This window comes from Xenopus tropicalis, chromosome 2 (genome assembly GCF_000004195.4).
Source record: "Xenopus tropicalis strain Nigerian chromosome 2, UCB_Xtro_10.0, whole genome shotgun sequence".
In the NCBI taxonomy this organism is placed as follows: domain Eukaryota; kingdom Metazoa; phylum Chordata; class Amphibia; order Anura; family Pipidae; genus Xenopus; species Xenopus tropicalis.
In genome coordinates this window covers 91,477,084-91,482,658 of record NC_030678.2, presented here as the reverse complement: position 1 = coordinate 91,482,658, position 5,575 = coordinate 91,477,084, and positions in this window count along the sequence as shown.

Genomic DNA, 5,575 nt, shown 5'->3' with positions numbered 1-5,575 from the left:
TACTGGGGCATCTTTGGGGGTACAGATCTTTCCTGCTAAAGGGCTGTGGTTGCCTTGGGCTGGTACAGAAGCCCTAAACATAATGTACAACATTTCTGCCCTACTTCTTTAGTTAGGCTCTTTTGAGCATTGTGCCAATTTTTATGATAAACTTTCCAGGTTTCATTGGATTCTATAGAAGAAATCCCAACATATATCTATGGAAAAAACATTTAAAATAAGCAAATGTTATATAAAGAAGAAACTTTGTCTTTTTTTTTGTTTATTATGCCCTCTATAAATACTGTATGTGTTATTAAAGGGTTGGTCACTGACCCTGGCAGCCAAAAAACTATTGCTCTGTAAGGCTACAATTTCATTGTTATTTTTACTTTTTACAGCTTATTTTTCTATTCAGACCCACTCCTTTTCATATTCCAATTTCTCATTTGAATCACTGCCTGGTTGGTAGGGTAATTTGGACCCTAGCAACCATATAGCTGCTAAAATTAAAAACGAAATAATTAAAAAACCACAAATACTAAAAAATGAAGAGCAATCAGTCGATAGTATTAGAGAACTACTCTGCAGCACATTGAAAAAATGAGAACATGTACAGTGGGTCCTAAACTTTGTTATATGGTCTATTTGTCTGGAAACCTAACTGACTTTGTAACCAGGGCCTCCCCGTACTTTGGCACGCATGCGCAGTTTGGGGGGGGGGTGATGCGATGGGTCATTGCCCCCACCACTAATGACAAGCGGCGGGGGCAATGACAAAGGAGGAGGACTAGGGGTAGGCAGGAGAGGTTCCTGACTGGCGCCCCCTAATTGTTGCGCCCTAGGCAGCTACCTCTTCTGCCTACCCCTAGTTCCGGCCCTGCTTGTAACTCTGCTCTAGTTGTTGAAGGAAGTTATTAGCCTATATAACCCTGCTGTGTACAGGCCAGCTTACCTATCTGACCACTCAGATTTTGGCATTCCATAGGGTAATACCAAATGCAACAAAACAGGGATCTAGGGGGTGTCAGATGTGCTGAACTTCATTCTGCCATCACCCATCTGAACAATAACATTGCTCCATTGTATAGTACTGCTAAAAAGCAGGGGATGGTGAGGCACAGCATAAATATCACTTAGAATAACATATTGGGGTACTGACTGTATCAACATTAGTTGTGTCTATTAATGTACGTGTATGGGATCTGTTATCCAGATCTGTTGTCCGTCATCCAGGGGCCGTCTCCATAGACTCCTTGTATTTAATCCCATCTAAGATTAAATGGATCTTTATTGAAGCCAAAACAATCCTATTAGGTTTATTAATGTTTAAATGATTTTTAGTAGACTTAAGTTACTGAGAGCCAAAGTACGGAAAGATCCCTTACCCGGAAAATCCCAGGTCCTGAGCATTCTGAATAACAGGTCCCATACCTGTATTTATGTCTCTAGTTGTATGCATCACAAAACTTTTATTGAGCTTACGGGGTCATAAACTGTTGAACAGCAAAGGAGACCTAATCTTAAAAAGTCAGAAAACATTCTCAAATTTTAGGGTTATTAGATTAAAATGATTTAACTGTCATGTGAAACCTCAAGAAAGAAGAAAATAATCCTAAAGCTCCTCAGTTATAGCTGTTGATTTCTCTGTCCTCTGCCTGCTTCAAGAAATTATAGGGAAAAAAATCTTTCAACCCTGAAGCCGAACAAAAATAATATGTTTGCCAAGAACAGAACATTGAAAACTGGTCTTGTAGGTCATGAGTGTAAGAAAAAATCTGAATGTTCCACTGGCAACTAAAATTCTAACTAACATTGTAAATAAGTTAGATATCTCTAAGCCTTTTATATATTCATTGTATTATATGTATATATAAAAGGACAGAATTCCACACACACAGGAACTTCAAGAAAACACAAAAAAATTTATTTTTTCTAATTTATAAAACTGTGTGTATTTTCTGATTTTTTTTTTGTTAATTTGCATTACTTTTTGTACTTTGCTACAAATTTTACAGAAACCTAAGTTTGCAAGTATTTATCGCAACAAGTACAAAAGTTCTGTATTCATTAAAGCTTCGTTATCGTGACTTTCCTTGGGCCAGGTTGGAGCTGCAGAGTGCCATTGAGTCCTATGGGAGACTTTCCTTGGGCCAGGTTGGAGCTGCAGAGTGCCATTGAGCCCTATGGGAGACTTTCCTTGGGCCAGGTTGGAGCTGCAGAGTGCCATTGAGCCCTATGGGTGACTTTCCTTGGGCCAGGTTGGAGCTGCAGAGTGCCATTGAGCCCTATGGGAGACTTTCCTTGGGCCAGGTTGGAGCTGCAGAGTGCCATTGAGTCCTATGGGAGACTTTCCTTGGGCCAGGTTGGAGCTGCAGAGTGCCATTGAGTCCTATGGGAGGCTTCAAAAACATGCACTGAAGGATCAAAGTCAGAAAGGTTTTCCTGCCGTTTACAATCGTTAGGATACGATCATCATTATTGCCCCGGTGCAGCCAGGGAAATATTACACAATTCGAAACACACCGTATGCGCACTCCTGGGTCTTTTTCATAAAAGGTCAATCTTTATTTTCACATTGCCATCCGATCAACGTTTCGGCTCTGGCCTAGATATCTTGAGAAAGGCTCTAGGCCAGAGCCGAAACGTTGAGCGGATGGCAATGTGAAAATAAAGATTGAACTTTTATGAAAAAGACACTGGAGTGCGCCTACGATGTGTTTCGAATTGTGTAATATTTCCCTGGCTGCAACCGGACAATAATTACAGAGAAATTAATGGAGAGTTCGGAGTGCGGATCGCAATGTAGCTGTATATATATATATAAATGAAGAACAGAGTGCCGCACACACAGGGACTTTAAAAAAATACAAATCTTTATTAATCCATTATGAATGTGTGTATAAATGTGTGTGTGCGGCACTCTGTTCTTCATTTACTAGCAGTCCCGGAACCACTCTTTTAGGAACATGGGACATATATAAGCTCTGTCCTGGACTTTCCCAGGTATCCTGACAGTGGATATATATATATTGAACTAAGGGTGGCACTCCACTTCAGTCTTTGTCTCGGGTGTAATGTAAATAGTTTAGATATCGCAAAAAAATCAGTTGTGTATTAAAAAATGCATGAACAGCCAATTTCAAGCACACAGAGGCCCAAACAACCCCCCACCAGCCCAATAAATAGTGACTGTCTGTGGCATCTTACAGCAGCCCCTCTGGCATTTGCCAGAATCCACAGATTGCCAGTCCAGGCCTGCATAGGAGTTACACTTGCTGCGTGAAATGGGGGGATGGGGTATAAATAGTTTAGAATAGAATATTATAACCAATCATTTCTTATTAATACAAGATAAACTGCTGCCTATTAAAAATGGAAAGTCATTTGTTTTTATATACTTCATGAACTCCTCTTTCGAGTTCCAACTGGGCAGCTTTAGTTTAAACCCCTCAGTTTGAATTACAGTTTATTTAAGAATGAGGAATGCCAATTGTATTGAGCATTACCCATAATTCTATCCCATGCATATACAAACTGCTATCTTCAGCCATCATTTCTCTGTTAGGTAAACAAAGGCTTCCAGGTTTATAGTGTTCCATGACATACTGAGGGATTTTATGGGCTTTAATATGTGACTTTTAGTACATAGTTTGCTGTGTAAAATTAGCTGAAATGGCATTGTGCACTTGCAAGCTCATGTCAGGTGGTTTGACCTATTTTCAGTCACCTGGTGAGCTGTTGCACAACCACTTTCAGGTGACTGCTATTGTGGCCAATGTAAGTTCAGGAGATTTGGAGTTGCCCCCTAAAGCTGCCCATACATGAACCAATAAAATCGTCCAGAATTTTCGAACCATGTGTGGGTACCCAATTATCACAATATTTTCTATAGCATGGCGATCGGTCGTTTAGTCAATCGGCGAGGTTAGAAAATTTTGGTCGGAAGATGATAAAATCTACAAATGTATTGTGTATCTGACTATATCCTTGGGGGACCTACAATGGAAGTCACCTTCGTACGATTAATGTCTGCCAACTTTTTCATGTTTAGAACATCCTCCAATTTCAGTCTGAATGTTAGTTTTTGAACGTTCATCGGAAGAAGACTAAAATCTGAACATGTATGGCCACCTTAAGTTGATAAAAGCTGCAGGCACTAAAGCATCCAAATTGTTCCATGTACCATTGCCCTTACATAGGTCATATCTATTAACTGCCACAAGTTCTATAAAAATAAACTAAATGAACTTTAAAAAAAGATCAACAGAAGTTATTATATAGGGAATGAAGCCCCCCCAGACCATCCAATTCAACAACCGCATTTAGTGCACAACGATGCATGAATTTTGGGGAAAAATGGTGCATTGTGGGAAAAAAAACATTGAGATTGCATCCTAAAGTGCTGACTGTGTCAGAGTAAGTGACTGTGACCTAATATATCTTACTTGCAGGGCTTACCCATGCTTTCTAAAGATGGCCATACAGGTTAAAAAACTCATTTTTTACACACCAAACAGTGAAGGTGAAGATAGACAGGCCGGCATGTTGCATTAACATACAGGCAAAATCTGTGTGAAGTTAGAATGATTCTGTTGTATAGTTACATTCAAACTACATGCAGATGTACAGATATTTCTGCTTCTTTAAGCCAACCTGAGCAGAATTTGCAAACCTGCCCAGTCAATGAATAGCCATGGTCCAAAGATATTGGTTTGGATCCGAGAGGTGTTGTACAGAGTGTTACTGATATCTTGTAGCAGAAGACAACTAAATAAGCACACCTGGCTGATCTCTGCTACATTGCTTGAAGAGATAACCAGCAGTGCGCAACTAAACAAAAATACTTCTTTGAATTGCAATTATCTTTCCAAAACTATTTCTTAAAAAAAACATTTTGGGTTCCTTTAAGGCCTGGACTAACAGCTCAAACATGATCAGTAAAGACATACCCACAGAGAACTGGTAATGGCAAGGAGTAGTCATCAGAAAGATACACAAATTCTATTATTATGATATCTGTTTACTTTCAAGTTTAAAATAATGGTGAGAGAAAATCATGTCAGCCACCACACAGGTGCAAGGATCTAGAAAATGCTTGTGCAAAGTCTAAAGGCTTTATAGTGTCATTTTCCATAACCTGTGGAAAGTTAAAATGCCAGTTCTTTAATGACTTAGGACTCTTATACGCAGGCGGTTATTCTTGAATTCCAGCACTTACTGTGGTCCCACCGACACAGAAACCTAGAAAAGAATGGGCTCTGTAAACTCTTTATAACCATCTATGAACCAGACACATCCAAAATACCCAACCAGTTGAAAGAAGTATTTCTTTATCCTCTTCTGTTCTCTGGTTCTGGGAAACAATTTAGCCAAAGTCAGTTGTCTTAATAGTAAGACAGGACTTATAGCAACATTGTGCAATATGAACTAAAGGCAACAATTTTATATTTTTACAGGTAGTAAAAAGACATCTATCTATCCATTGTGTTTTTCATTATATCCACTCCAGGAAGAGAATTCCACAACTTTACAGCTTGTAGTGTAAAAACACTTTAATTGCTTTAAGATTAAAGGGCTCATTTAGCTCCACAAG